General features: G+C 42.2%; 1 long non-coding RNA gene across 1 annotated transcript; it reads left to right on the plus strand.

Moving 5' to 3' along the window:
• The first annotated feature begins 561 nt into the window (after positions 1–561).
• On the plus strand, positions 562–13,066 carry LOC307092655. Its single transcript, XR_013812868.1, has 5 exons — positions 562–977; positions 1,878–2,044; positions 2,803–2,974; positions 3,236–3,331; positions 10,506–13,066. It is a non-coding gene; the product is annotated as an uncharacterized lncRNA (long non-coding RNA).
• Positions 13,067–16,517: the final 3,451 nt, after the last annotated feature.

Genomic DNA, 16,517 nt, shown 5'->3' on the forward strand with positions numbered 1-16,517 from the left:
ACATGCCCTTGACCGGAATCAAACCCGGGTCCTCTCAGTCCGAAGGCCGACCCTCTATCCACTGAGCCAAACCGGTTTCAGCTCTCACGTGATTTTGAGGCACATGTGGGTGGGCGGGGACTTTACTTTGGGTCCCCCTTTTAATGTTCATGAATTTTGTGCACCAGGCCACTAGTATCTCAATAAAACTGGGGAAAATGTATAATTTCATGTTAATTTCTCATAAGCATTTCTATATTATAAAATATTTATGTATATCTATATGTAAATATGAAGTGGCTATAATGATATCATGCATGAACTAGTAGAATCACATAAAAGGTATGCATTAGCCCTAGCCGGTTTGGCTCAGTGCATCGGCCTGCGGCCTGAAGGGTCCCAGGTTCCATTCTAGCCAAGGGCACATGCCCCTGTTGTGGGCTCCATCTCCAATAGGGGGCGTGCAGGAGGCAGCCGGTCAGGGGTTCTCATTGATGTTTCTATCTCTTCCTCTCTCTGAAATCAATAAAAGTACGTTTAAAACACACACACACAACCACACAAACAAAACAAAACAAAAACACTGTGAAACAAAGGCTGAGGCCATATGACCTCTTTGCCTAGCCCACTGAACGATATTTTCCTCGCTCCGCATTCGCCTCAAGAAACTCGGATCTCTGAAAATACACGCATTTTCCACAAGAGTGCAAGCCAGGGAAGGAGATAATTTCTGGAGCTTCTAACTCGCCAGCTCTCCCAGGTGGTGAAATTGCATCTTTGCCTTCTGTACGGCAGTTCAGGTCCCACGACATGGCGGCCTCCGTGGCGCACCGCGGACGGGCGCAGACATGTTGCCGCTGCGTGCCGGAAACGGCTTACCCGCTGCGGCAAACGCCCGGGCCCTGGTCGGCCACCGTAGAGGGACCCGCGCCGCAGCCCGGGAGGTTCGGGGAAATACCACGTTTGCGCTCCTCTTGTGGTTTTGGGGGAAACCCCAGGTGAGCGGGTGGCTTTGTGCCGGAGGTGTTTCGGTCGCAGTTGGAGTTTGGTTTGGACGCGGAGTGGTGAGGCGCTCGGAGCGGGAGAGGAGGCTGCTGAGGGGACTCTGGAAACGGGACTTGTGCTATTTGAAGGGAAGCAGAGGCATCGGTCTGGGGTCGGGGTGCCCTGGGGTCCCGGTGCCCAGGTCTGTAAGAGAACGCCCTTGTCCTGGCTGTCAGGGTCTGGGGTTCTGCAGATCACCCCGCTTGTAAAGGGTTCTCGGATAAGGTGACCAGGTCGTCCCGCTTCTGAACAATTTGTCCCGCGTCCCACGGCGTTTTACCGCAGCAAGAAGGAGAACCGTGGCCGGATTTCCTCGGATGGCTCCCGTAGAGCTGCTGGTGACCCATCTTACGCTCTCTGTAGCAACGAGGCAAACAGGCTGTCCACTGTCTTTTTGCACCAAAGATAACACCCCTTTGGAATGTCAGGTTAAATATTTTCCCAGACCCCTCAGGATACAATCTCCCATAGAGCAAGCGATTTCAGATCTCATCATTGTTATTGTTATCACATTAATTATTAACTGTTAACTGTCCTGTCCCACCTCTGTAGAAGAAGTATGTGTCTATTTCTTTTACTTTTTACCCAATCCCAGAGATTTCCCTGCTTTGCTTTCTCCCCCTTCCCTAATCTCTCACCAGTGGATTTGATGTAACCCTCTTTTTCTTTGATTCTGATGTATAAAATAAGGTGCAGAACTGCTTTTCTGTAAAGTATTGTCTCAATCCGTTCTTATTTTGCTTCCTGGCAATTGTTTTCAGTTTGATTCAAATAAACTCATAAAAATTCTCTAAGCGTTTGGACGTATCTTAAGACGACACCAGGAACAATAGAATAATGTTCTGTTATTCTAGGAAGAAGCAGGAGGAAGCGGCAAGGTTGGGTACCAGCATTTCCTGGGACACACCTGATTGAAGACAGATTTCTGAGCAGAAATTGAGAGCAGACCCAAGCACACCAAGACAGAGCCTCCCAGTTAGCAGCTCTTTTCAGAGAACAGAAGAACATGCTCCCGGCTCAGGTGATTGGGTTTGTCTTCTCTTTCTTCAGTAACGGACTTGCAGAAGTCCATAAAAACCAACTTCATGCCCAGCCAAGGGGCACAATTGGTCTGTACACCAGAAAGGTTTCAGGTTCAATCCCCGGTCAGGGGCACATAAGGGAAGCAGCCAAAAGATGTTTCTCTCTCTGTGTCTCTCCCTCTCCCTTCCTCTCTCTCATAAATCAATAAAAAATTTTTCTTTTATTTTTTTAAAAATATATTTTATTGATTTTTTACAGAGAGGGATAGAGAGTTAGAAACATCGATGAGAGAGAAACATCGATCAGCTGCCTCTTGCACACCCCCTACTGGGGATGTGCCTGGAACCAAGGTACATGCCCTTGACCGGAATCGAACCTGGGACCCTTCAGTCTGCAGGCCGACGCTCTATCCACTGAGCCAAACCGGTTTCGGCTCAATAAAAAATTTAAAAAAATTATTGGGTTCAGATTTTAAAAAATACGCCTTCGTTAATCTGGAAAAATATATATATATATAGTCTCAAATATATGACTTTGAATATGTGAAAGGTGTTTCTAGGCTAACAAAACATTTAACTTCTTTTCATTATAGTAACACCTAATTAGAAGAATTCATAGATGACTGAATGAACAATTGTAAAGTAGGATTTTACTAGGCATGTGGTTATTCCACTGTGTATAAAATAAAACCCCATTCACTATATAGATGCAGCCAATAAAGTGAAAATGATCAGAAAAATAACATTTCTTCCATAGCATCTGAAGGACATCACGCCATTACACAGCACGGTGTTGTCAGAGGGATCCCTGACATTTCACGATGTGGCCGTGGACTTCACCCGGGAGGAGTGGCAGCTCCTGGGCCCCGAGCAGAAGGACCTGTACAGGGACGTGATGATGGAGAACTACAGCCACCTATTGTCCCTGGGTGAGGACAACTCCCCTGTGTCACTCAGACGCTGCCCTGTTAGTGGCTGTTTCCTTTCTCGGCTGCTTAACTGTTCAGAATAACTCCAGTTCTCTGAAATGATGCAATCTCAGATGCTTTTCTTGCCCCAGACAAGATAACATAATGCCCCCTCTCCAATAGAAAAATTATTGTGTTAGATGTAAAACCTGTTCATTCTCCCTTCTTGACAAATCCTCTCAATTCAGTATGTCTAAGTCTTTTATCATTTCTCTTGCACAGGATATCAAGCCCCCAAACCAGAGGCACTCTCCAAGTTGGAACAAGGGGAGGAACTGTGGAAAGTACAGGATGAACTTCACTGTCTAGTCTCTCCAGGTGAGGGGGTGAGAACCACCAGCAAGGGGGGCGGCCGGGAAGCCACATTCTAGTCAGACAGCGTCAGAGCAGTGGCAGTGAGTGAGGAAACTCAAACCATTCTTCCACATATGAGAACCCTTGTTTTCTTTGTAAAAATTTAGAATATAACATACCCCGTTTGTCTCTTCTGAGCTCTGACCCATTTATTTTATCTGCTCTTGTTTTTGTTGGTGTGGTTTTCTTTGTCCTGTGATTCTCATGAACTTTTTTATTTCTTTATCCACAGCCACTGTCTCTGCCTGTGTTAGCACCTCTCTTGCTATGAAATTCCACTTCCCAGGCCTCTCTGGAAAGACAGAACTTTAAATTCATCACCTTTTTCTTAATATATTTTTATTGACTTCAGAGAGGGAGGGGGAGATAGAAACATCAGTGATGAGAGAGAATCATTGATCAGCTGCTTCTTCACTCCCCAGACTGGGGTTTGAGCCTGCAACCCAGGCATGTGCCCTGACTGGGAATTGAACTGTAACCTCCAGGTTCATAAGTCAACACTCAACCACTGAGCCAGGCAATTCATCATTTTTTTTTTTCTTACTACGGGGCCTACCTGCTCTGTTGGAAAATAGTGATTTTCCTCCATAACATCCAACCCCATCTTGGATGGTGGGGTCCCATGATAACCTCGTTTTCACAGTGCATTTATGTGTTCTTTACCTCTGTCCTGTCAAGGTTCTTCATACTCAGTTCTCATCAATATTAAACATCTCCTCTATTCCCATGAGTTGACCTCTTTCTGTTCTGTGAAATGGACTCCCAAATTGACTTCTCCCTCAGTATTGTCGAATGGAGAATCTGCCAGAGACCCGGAGTTAGAACTAATAGATACGGGTGTCTTTATCTGGTTTCCTCTCTAAACATCTTGAGATGAGGTTGAAAATCAAAACAATTTTATAACTGGAATTGAACCAGGAAGATGATCAGTTTGGGTCAAGTTCAGTTTTGAAGATATTTTTATTGGCCTGTTTTACTTTAAGAAATGTGTACATTCAGCGTTTGGTAAAATTTACTAGTCCATGTAACTGTTTTCCAATTTGAGTCTGAACTGAAATTCAGATGTTCCTGGCGGGCAGCCTAGAGATCACCAGAAATTCATTTGAAGGATCAGTTTTCAGGAGACATTTGGCCCAAAGTTACACATAGGGCAGGATTAAAAGGGGGGGAAAAGGCAAGAGTAATCAATGAAGCTCATTAATGAAGCCCTGGACCAAATGAGAGATTGGGGAAAATTGGTGTGAATGGATCTTTCTAGATATAGAGGAGGTAATTCTTTGGGTGGGGGGGAAAGGTGAATGTTCATAAAAGAAAGGGAAACAGTAAATCCACGTTTTAGTGGTCTAATAAAGGTACTCATGCTGTTCACTCTTCCCTAAAGCCAAAATCTTGAGTGCAGTGGAGTTGGGGTAGGGATGGAGGGGCGTACTTTCTCTCTATGTATTTTACTCATGATCATGGCAGCTAGCCTATGACTTCTCTTTTTTGTGTGTGAGAGCAGCGATCATCTTTCCTCCATTCCATTTTAAATTTAGGTTGTTTTCTGCACTATACATTTCAAATTCTGTCCATCCTGGCATCACCTGGGATGTTCTTTACATGTCTAGCTCTCTTAAAGATCTCTACCATTTCATTCGATTAAGTAGAAAAGATCTTGTTAGCATGCTACATGAGTTTCAGCCCAACCTACATCGTAAACTGCTTCATGTGACTTACTTCCTAGTTTTCCTAATTCAGATTTTTCTTCATTCTTAGAAAATGAATGGCGGCATTTATTTTTTAAAGCTTTTGTTTTCACAGTATATGTTTTAAAAAATATATTTTTATTGATCTCAGAGAGCAAGGGAGAGGGAGAGAGAGATAGAAACATCAATGATGAGAGAGAATCATTGATCGGCTGCCTCCTGCACGCTCCATATTGGGGAATGAGCTCAAAGCCCGGGCATAGTCGGAGAAAGATAAATATCACATGATCTCACTCATTTGTGGAATATAATGAACAATATAAACTGATGAACAGAAAATAGATCCAGAGACACCGAAGCATCTAACAGACCGTCCAACCTAAGAGGGAAGGCAGGGGAGAGGGTGGAAGAGATTGACCAAAGGACTTGTATGAATGCATATGAGCATAACCAATGGACACAGACAGTAGGGGGCGTGAGAGCATGTGCTGGGGATGGGAGCAGCCGGGGAGAGGTCAATGGTGGAAAATGGAGACTTATGTAATACTTTAAGCAAGAAAGAATTTAAATTTAAATAAATAAATAAAAATTAAAAAACCTGGGCATGTGCCCCAACTGGGAATCAAACCATGACTTCCTGGTTCATAGGTCGAGGAGGCTCAACTACTGAGTCACACCGGCAGGGTCACAACATATTTTTAATGGTTTTACTTAGATTAAATTCATACACCATATAATTTACCTATTTAAAACATGTAGTTAAATATAATTCACTGGGTTATAGTATATTGAGAGAAACCCAATGATTGGTTGCCACCTGCACGAGCCCCACGAGGCTGTAGCTGGGAGGAGCCTGCAACTGAGGTACGTGCCCTTGACCCGAATCGAACCGGGGACCCTTGGGTCCGCAGGCTCAAGCTCTATCCACTGAGCCAAACTGATTAGGGCTCTAATTTGGTCTTTAATTTCTTAAGTTTCATAAAAAGAAAAACCACAAAAAACGTTTTACAGTTCCTTTTCTTAAGTTTGTTCCTAAGTATGAGACTCTCTTATTATTTACTAAATGGTATTGTTTGCATTTTCAGACTATTCTTTGCTAGGATATAAAAGTATATTATTTTCCCATCATGTTCAAATGACACTTCCTCCCAGGTAACCAAGTTTCCTGTCATATAAAATTGCAGATTTTCTTTCAGTGATCTCTGTATATGCTATTGTCTTGATGAGAAAGTTTCTGTCATCTTCCTAAACTGTTTAATGTGTTCCATAGTTGTTATTACCTTATTTCTTTAAAACTTGCATTTAAAAAAATACATTTTTATTGATTTTAGAGAGAGGAAGGGAGAAGGATAGAGATAGAAACATCGATGAGAGAGAAACATTGATTAGTTGATTCCTACATACCTCCTACTGGGGATCAAGCCTTCAACCTGGGCATGTGCCCTGACCAGGAATGGATCTCATGACCTCTTGGTTCATGGGTCGATGCTCAACCACTTAGCCACACTGACCTGGCTAAAACTTGCATTTTGATAGCCTAATATTTTTTAAGTTATCAGCAGCACAAAAGATAGATGCCCTGGCCAGTGTGCTCAATGGTTATAGCATTCAGGATTGGATTGCTGGTCAAGGGCACAAGTACCTGGGTTACAGGTTTGATCCCCACCCTTGGTAGGGGGCATGTGGGAGGCAACCGATCAATTTGTCTCTGTCACATTGGTGTTTCTCTTTCCTCTCTCTCTCTCCTCTTCTCCCCTCACTTCCAATCTCTCAAAATCAATGGAAAGCCCTGGCGAGTGTGCTAAGTGGTTAGAATATCAGCCCTCGAACCAAAGGGTCACGGGTTAGATTCCCAGTCAAGAACATGTACCTCAGTTGCAGATTCATTCCCCGCACCAGGTCGGGTGTGTTGGGGAGGCAACTAGTTGATGTGTCTCTCTGACATCCATCTTTCTCTTTCTCTTTCCTCCTCCCTCTTCTACTCTCTCTGAAAAGCAATGGAAAAAAATGTTTTGCCCTAGCCAGTTTTGCTTAATGAATAGAGCGTCGGCCTGTGGACTGAAGGGTCCCGTGATTCTGGTCAGGGGCACATGCCCAGGTTTCGAATTGGCTCTCCGGTAGGGGGCATGCAGGATGCAACTGATCGATGATTCTCTCTCATCATTGGTGTTCCTATCTCTCTCTCCCTCTCCCTTCCTCTCAGAAATCAATAAAAATCTATTTTCAAAAAAGATGTCTTCAGTGAGGATTAACAAAAACAAAAAAAAATCAATGGGAGCCCAACTGGTGTGGCTCAGTGATTGTCATCCGATGAACTAGATGAAAACAGGAGTCACAATTAGATTTCTGGTCAGGGCACATGTCCAGGTTGCAGGATCAATTCCTGTTAGAGGCATGCAGGAGGCAGCTGATCAACGTTTTCCTTTCATATCGATGTTTCTTTCTCTTTGTCTCCTTCCTCTATCTTAAAAAAAAAATTATTTTTCAGTAAAAAATAATAATAATAAAGCTCTGGCCCATGTGGCTCAGTTGGAGAGTTGACCTGAACATAAAATTGATGGAGGTTCACTCCTCTTGGGGGTCAGGGAATATTCCTAGGTTTTGGGTTCAATCTTTGGGTCAGGGCTTGTATGGGAGACAATCAATTGATGTTTTTCACATTTATGGTTTTCTCCCCCCATCCCTCTCGAAGAATCAATTTTAAAACATCACTAAAGATTCTTATACAATAGATTAGTTCGTATTTTTCATAATTTTATAGGCACTATCAGGTGTGTTGTTTAACAAATTGTGGTTTTCTTCATGCAATACAGTTATTTTGAGATTCAACACTTAACCTTAGGTGAATAGTTAATTTTTGATTGGTGAGTAGTATTGTGTTCTACGGATAATGACTTTGCCTATTGATCTGTCTATGATGTTGGTTATTTCCAGGTTTGGGTTATTATAAGTAAATCTGCTGGGAATATTTGTGTTCAGTTATCTCTATTTATGTAGATGTTTTACTTATCAAACTGTTGTGTAGATGAATGTTTCACACATTTATACAGAAATGTGAGCCAAAATGGTCATTGCTTTTGCCTTCCAAAAACCCGCCCTAACCGGTTTGGCTCAGTTGATGGAGCGTCGGCCCGCAGACTGAAGGGTCCCAGGTTTGATTCCAGTCAGGGCCATGTGCCTTGGTTGTGGGCACATCCCCGGTGGGGGGTGTGCAGGAGGCAGCTGATAGATGTTTCTCTCTCATCGATGTTTCTGGCTCTCTATCCCTCTCCCTTCCTCTCTGTAAAAAATTAATAAAATATATTAAAAAAAAAACCACAGTATAAAATAAATCCAGTTTTTACGCAACTCAAAAAAATATATCACTAAAGCCCTGGCTGGTGTTACTCAGTGGTTAGAGTGTTGGCCCAAAGTGTCGCCAATTCGATTTCTGTTCAAGGCCATGTACCTGGATTGCAGGTTCAATTCCGGCCCTGGTCAGGATGCGTGCGGGAGGCAACAAATTAATGTGTGTCTCTCACATTGATATTTCTCTCTCTCTCTGTTCCTCCCTCCTCGTGTCCCTCCCTTCTACTCTGTCTAAAGAGCAATGGAAAAAATATCATTGGGTGAGGATTACCAGAAAAAAACACAAAACACTAAAAAAGAAAAGCAGTCTCAGTCTCTTTAAGAATTTGTGTATGTTGATGGGATCCATACCTGTATTTTCAGAGTAGACCTTTTATAAGATTTAAACATTCCACCAATTTCTTCATCTTGGTACTTGGACATGTAATAATCATTTTAAACTTTGTTTCACAATGCACTCTAAATCCCCTTATTCTGAACTTCAATAATATCCCTTGTTGCATTCTACCTACCCAGTGCCTCATACCACAAAATTCCTGGAGTAATCTTTGAGTCCTCACCTTCAGTAACTTTGTCCCAATTATCTCAGTGATCCCATCATTGAACTTAGTCTTTTCTTCAAATACAGGACAAAAGTAGGTTTTTATTGGTGAGTACATGAAACACAGGTTTTATACTTATATTATTATCTATTAATTATTGCATCATTTTTCGTATAAACCTACTTTTGCCCCAGTCTGTATATCCTGATTTCCTAAACCTCTTATATCTCCATTGCTCCTTGAACCATGTTTCACAGACTGTGATTGCCTTTATTCCTTTTTTTTAAGTGTCTATCCTTCGAATTATTAAACCTGGAGGCCCAACAAATTTGACTCTCTTCTGAAACAATCTACACAGATATAGTGTCAGACCTTACAAGTTAAGATTTCAGTCCCATAAGACTGTACCCTTTCAGATTTCAATCACAAGTTTAGATTGTCCTCTGTGTTTCTGACCAACTGGCTATAAATTGGAAGTGCTCATGAGCTTTTTTTGGTTCCATTAATTTGTTAGAGCAGCCCTCAGGGGAGAAATACTTATATTATAAAGCATACAGATGAATAGGTACATAGTGTATGGTCTGAAGGATTCCTGAATATAGGAGCTTCTCTTCCCATGGAACTGGAGTGAACCACCCATCGAGCACATGTATGTGTTCACTAACCCAGAAGATGATAAAATCTGGTTAAAAGTTTTTATAGAGTTTTCAATTCCTAGTCTCTCCCTCCTTTCCCAGCCTTCTCATCAGTTGGTCTTTCTGGTAACTATCTCCATCCTGAGTATATGTAGAAACACTGTGCTAAGTTATTTTATGAGCATAAACTCAGCTGTTATTATAATGGTCTTTTGTTGTTGTTAATCCTCACCCAAGGATACTTTTTCCATTAACTTTTTGAGAGAGAGTAAGGGAAGGGTAGAGACAGAGAGAAACATCGATGTGAGAGAGACACATCCATTGGCTGTCTCCTGCACATGCCCTGACCGGGGCTAGGGATTGAGCCTGCAACCAAAGTACCCATGTCCTTGATCAGAATCAAACCCGAAACCCTTAAGTTGGCAGGTTGATGCTCTCACCACTAAGCAAATCCAGCTAGGGCTAGAGGCTTTTTTAAAATATATAACAAAAGGCCCTGGCCGGCTTGGCTCAGTGGATAAAGCATCAGCCTTCGGACTGAAGGGTCCCAGGTTCGATTCCAGCCAAGGGCACATGCCAAGGGCACATCCCCAGTAGGGGGCGTGCAGGAGGCAGCCGATCAATGATTCTCTCTCATCATTGATGTTTCTATCTCTCTCTCCTTCTCCCTTCCTCTCTGAAATCAATAAAGAAATATATTAAAATATATAAATATAAAACAAAAGATACTCCTATCACTTAGGAAATTACAAGGGTTTTATAAGTAGTGTCAAGAACTGTGGACAAAGACCAAATATATTTCTTATTCTACAATACATAGAATTGCCACTAAATAGTTACTTCACATGAAGGCATTTTATAAAAACAGTTTTATTTCAAACTAAGATTATGAGAGATTACAGAATTTACTGTTCTCTTTTTTCCCTAGAACTCAAGCAAGTTGATGATCCTCTGCATTATCACTTGCAAAACCGAAGCCTTCAGAATAGTGTGGAACAATGCTGTGAACATAATATATCTACAAATGTTAATCAAAGTGAAGGTCATTTCCTATTAAAGCAAAATCATGATATGCTTGAGATATGTGAGAAACCTTTAAAATCAAATTTATGTTTTGAAAACCAAAACAGAAGCTGTAACTTAACTAATTCTGTTGAGTTGAATGGAGATGGGACAGGCATTCTGCATGGCAACCATGAACAATTTTACACTGAAATTAAATTTCCTGTCAGTATGAAAAACATCAATAACAATTCCCAGGTTATAAAGCAACAGAGAACTCACGACATAGAGAAAGCCCACGTATGTACTGAATGTGGGAAAGCCTTCATCAAGCTATCTCAGCTCATTCATCATCGAAGAGATCATATTAGAGATAAATCTTACGGATGCAGCCTGTGTGGGAAAGCCTTTTCCAGAAAATCCAGGCTCACTGAACATCACAGTATTCATACAAGACTGAAACAGTATGAATACACTGAATGTGACAAAACATTCCTCAAGAAATCACAGTTCAGTATACATCAGAAAACTCAGATGAGAGAGAAGCCTTATATATGTGGTGAATGTGGGAAAGTGTTCAAAAAGAGGCACCTCATTTATCATCAGAAAACTCATACAGGAGAGAGACCTCATGAATGCAGTCTGTGTGGCAAGACCTTCTCTACAAAGTCTAATCTGAACAAACATGAAAAAACTCATATAAGAGAGAGACCTTATATATGCAGTGAATGTGGGAAAGGCTTCACCCAGAAGTGTCGTTTTATTGCACATTATCGAACTCATACAGGAGAGAAACCGTATATATGTAATGTATGTGGGAAAGGCTTTGCTGTTATGTACACTCTTACCATACATCAGCAAACTCATACAGGAGAGAAACCCCATGAATGCCATCTATGTGGGAAGACCTTCTCTACAAAGTCTAATCTCAGTAAACATGAGAAAACTCATACAAGAGAGAAACCTTATATATGCAGTGAATGTGGAAAAGGCTTCATCCAGAAGTGTCACCTTGTTGAACATCATCGAACTCATACAGGAGAGAAACCATATATATGTAATGAGTGTGGCAAAGACTTTGCCTTGATGAACAGTCTTACCAGACATCAGCAAACTCATACAGGAGAGAAACCTTACATATGTAATGTGTGTAGCAAAGGCTTCAGCAGAAAGAGCCTTCTCTTTGAACATCAACGAACGCATACAGGGGAGAAGCCGTATGTATGTAGTGTATGTGGAAAAGGCTTCACCATGAAGGGTAATCTCAACGTACATCAGCGAATTCATACTTTAGAGAAACCATATATGTGCAATGAATGTGGGAAAAGCTTCACTGTGAATAGTTCTCTGATTTTACATCAGCGAACTCATACAGGAGAAAAGCCCTACGTATGTAGTGAATGTGGGAAAGGCTTTCCTGTGAATAGTTCTCTGATTTTACATCAGAGAATTCACACAGGAGAAAAACCCTATGTGTGCAGTGAATGTGGGAAAGGATTCACTGTGAAGCGTTCTCTGATTTTACATCAGCGAACTCACACAGGAGAAAAACCCTATGTGTGCAGTGAATGTGGAAAAGGTTTTCCAGTGAAGATGCAACTGATTTTACATCAGCGGTCTCATACAAGAGAGAAACCATATATATGTAATGAGTGTGGGAAAAGCTTCACCAGGAAGGGTTTTCTCATCAAACATCAGCGAACACATACAAGGGAGAAGCCCTATGTATGTAGTATATGTGGAAAAGGCTTCACCGTTAAGAGTAGTCTCACTGTACATCAGCGTATTCATACTTTAGAGAAACCATATACATGCAATCAATGTGGAAAAGGCTTTACTGTGAAGAGTTCTTTCATTTTACATCAGCGAACTCATACAGGAGAGAAACCCCATGTATGCGGTGAATGTGGAAAAGGCTTCTCAGGAAAGATGCAGCTGATTTTACATCAACGATTTCATACAGGAGAGAGACCTTATGTATGTAGTGAATGTGGGAAAGGTTTTACAGCGAAGAGTCATCTCATCAGACATCAGCAAAAAATATGTAGGAGGGGAGCCGTATGTGTGTAATGGGTATGGAAAAGGCTTCACTATGAAGAGCAATCTCACTTTACATCAGTGAACTCATACTTAAGAGAAACCTTATGCTGTGAAACCAACATAATGGACTAATCAGTAGATAAGTGGATAAAAAAGCTGTGGAACATATATATGATGGAATACTATGCAGCATTAAAAAAAAAGAATCTCTTCCCCTTTTAAGACAGCATGGAGGGACCTGGAGAGTATCATGGTAAGTGAAATAAGTCAGTCATAGAATGACAAATATTACATGATCTCACTCATATTTGGAATCTAAGTAACAAACTGATGAACTGAGTAGATCCAGAGACGTGGAAGCATGAAACAGTGTGTGGAAACTTGGCAGGAAGGCGGGAGAGGGTAGGTGGGTAGGAGGTAAGCAACCAAAGGACTTGTATGCATATATGCATAACCCATGGACAGAGACAATAGGGTAGTGAAAGCAGGGGTGGGGGGCTGCAGGGGGTCAATGGTGGGAAAAAGGGGACATGTAATACTTGCAACAATAAAGATTTAAAATTATATGAAAAGTTTAATTTCACAAAGTTTTCTGTATGCATTATTGCTATGTACGCACTGTAGTTTTTGAGACTAATACGTATGCAGTCTAAATAGAAATAAACATTTTTCTGAATGTACACTTTATTTAAATAAGTAATGTTCTTAAAAACAAAATTTAAATTTTATACTAGTAAAAACAAACGTATTTTCCTATTTAATTGTCTTTGGATGATGATATAGCCAGAAACTCCCATTGTGGTATGACATTTATGTTCAGTGTCAAAGTGCTTGCTTTAGATAATCATGCTTTGAACAAACTATCAAGTTTTATTTGAACTTTTTTAGTCTGCTAGTTTTTTTTAAGTAATTGACTCCCTAAAGTTACAAAAGTGCGTGTAATAGCCTTGCTGATGTGCTTAGTGGTTAGAGCGTTGGCCCTTGAAGCAAAGGATCATGGGTTTGATTCTCAGTCCAGGGCACAGGATTACTGAAATAAAAGGGTGTAATAAAACTGAATTTTGTTATCAGATGAATTGTCAATAAGTGTTGTTAGATTGTTGAGATGTGATCTAGTCACTGATAACTTTATTTTTGGGCCTGTTGTTTCTTCTTCCTCATCTTCCATCCTCATCTTCTAAGATATAACCTCATCTGCTATTTCACTTTCAGTCATGCTGTGATGCCCAAGGTCATTTCATCTAACCACTGTAAAACATCTTTCTTGGCTGCTTCTTGACCAGTATTCTATATTGTCCTACAATCAGTAACCTCTAGCCATTTATTATTTTTTAAATGTATTTTATTGATTTTTTTACAGAGAGGAAGGGAGAGGGATAGTTAGAAACATCAATGAGAGAGAAACATCGATCAGCTGCCTCCTGTACACCCCAAACTGGGGATGTGCCTGCAACCAAGGTACATGCCCTTGACTGGAATCGAACCAGGGACCCTTCAGTCCTCAGGCCGATGCTCTATCCACTGAGCCAAACCAGCCAGAGCTTAACATTAACTTTTTAAAAAATACATTTTTGTATTGGTTTCAGAGAGGAAGGGATAGAAACATCAATGATGAGAATCACTTATTGGCTGCCTGCTGCATGCCCCCTACTGGGGATCAAGCCTGCAACCCAGGCATGTGCCCCAACGGGGAATCTAACCGTGATATCCAGGTCGGCTGGGCTAAATTAACTCTTTTCCATTTGTCCATATTTTAAAATTAGGGTTACAATGATGTGTCTTACAGTAATACATAATTTTACATTTATACAGAATATGTCTAAAAGCTAGGCTGTGGCTTAGCACAAGTTGGAACATTGGCTGATGGACATGTTAAAACTGCTGTAGAAAGTCATGCCATATGATTACAGAACCGATTACTAAGTGAGATGTGGTATTATCACATGCTAATCATTTGCTGAACATTATTACAAGTGACTCTTGGATTTAAATATGTAGACTATAGTTGTAGGTATGTAGTATTCATTTATGCTGGTGAAATTACTAGTGTTTTTTCCAACATCATGGGACTGACCAGTCAGGACCCAAGCAAAGATAGGTTGGCCAGGCTGCTGTGAGACCTATGTGCTGAACGCACCTTTCAAAGCTTGGTAACTCCAGGTGAAGGCAGCTTAGTGCACACCTAAGCCTACTACCACACCTTAGGATCCTTACGTTCCAATGAAATCCACCCTTCATCTTGAATAATGCTTAGGAATGGGTTCTGAACGCACACTTGCCTGATTTGAATCCTAAGCTGTGTGCCTTTGAACACCTTAACTATACCTCATTGTATCTTTCCTCATAGCTTTGTTGTGAGAAGTACAGGTAGTTAAAATACTAGCTGCCAAACAGGCTATTCATAAAAGTATTACTGGTCTTGCCAAAACCGGTTTGGCTCAGTGGATAGAGCATCGGTCTGCGGACTGAAGGGTCCCAGGTTCGATTCCGGTCAAGGGCATGTACGTTGGCTGCGGGCACATCCCTGGTGGGGGGTGTGCAGGAGGCAGCTGGTCGATGATTCTCATCGATGTTTCTAGCTCTCTATCCCTCTCCCTTCCTCTCTGTAAAAAATCAATAAAATATATTTAAAAAAAAAAGTATTACTGGTCTTATGCATAACCCATGGATGCACACAGTGGGGTGGTGAGGGTCTGGGGTGGGGGGCAGAGGTAGGCTGGAGGGGGTTGTTGGGGGGAAAAAGGGAGACATGTAATACTTTCAACAATAAAAATTTTTTAAAATGTATTTTATTTATTTTTTACAGAGAGGAAGGGAGATAGAGACATCAATGAAAGAGAAACATAGATCAGCTGCCTCCTGCACGCCCCCTACTGGGGATGTGCCCTTGACCAGAATCGAACCTGGGACCTTTCAGTCCACAGGCTGACGCTCTATCCACTGAGCCAAACCGGTTTCGGCAATAAAGATTTTTTAAATTTATTTTTTACTGGTTTCAGAGAGGAAGCAAGAGGAAGGGAGAGAAACATCAATGATGAGAATCATTGATTGGCTGCCTCCTGCACACCAACCCCCCCCCGCCCCCCCCCCCCCCCACACACACACACTGGGGATCGAGCCCCCAACCTGGACATGTGCCCCTGACAGGAAGACCTTTCAGTCCATAGGCTGAGGCTCTATCCACTGAGCCAAACCAGCTAGGGCTCAACAATAAAGATTTTAAAATAAATAAGAAAAGTATCATTGGTCTTCGTGAGGGAGGAATTCTTACTTCCCACCTTCTGGGTCCTCATGATCCCGACAATCACTTTCCCAGGGAACCTGTGGGCCTCGACTTCCCAGATCCCTGCCCTCGCCATTGGTTCTGTCTCTACAGCAGGTGTCTGACCAAAAGGCGTGCAGACTGGCCGCACGCAACCCCACCCCCAGCCCACCCCATGCCCAAAGCTCACCGGGGCTGAAAGGCCTCCCTCTTCCGTCTCGGCGCCTACAAACTTGCAGTTTTTCATCCCAAGTCTTCTCAAGGCATTAGGTCCAGGCGTCTCGTCAGCCCCCGGGAACTGCACTTCCTGTAAGATGGCTGCCCCCAAGGTGCTGCTTAGTAGTAGTTATTGCTAGGGCGCCGCCATCTTCCCGTTTTGCCCGAAGTATAAACGGAATACAACTTGCTCCACCTTGGCCTTGAATAGGCTCGGCCTCTGAAAGCTTGTTCATCGCAGTGTTGTTGACACTGAAGGAGGGTAAGAGAGGTCCAGAAAGTGACTTCAATTTCTTCTCGGTTCACTGAGGCCCAGACACCATAACGGCCACCTGCGGCCCGCGTGGCGCGGTGGGCGTGGCCACGGTGCGTCATAGAGCCACGCCCACGGCCAGAACGGGACTCTCCCGAAGCGTCCCT

Source organism: Cnephaeus nilssonii, assembly GCF_951640355.1.
Source record: "Cnephaeus nilssonii genome assembly, chromosome: 20".
Classification (NCBI taxonomy): domain Eukaryota; kingdom Metazoa; phylum Chordata; class Mammalia; order Chiroptera; family Vespertilionidae; genus Cnephaeus; species Cnephaeus nilssonii.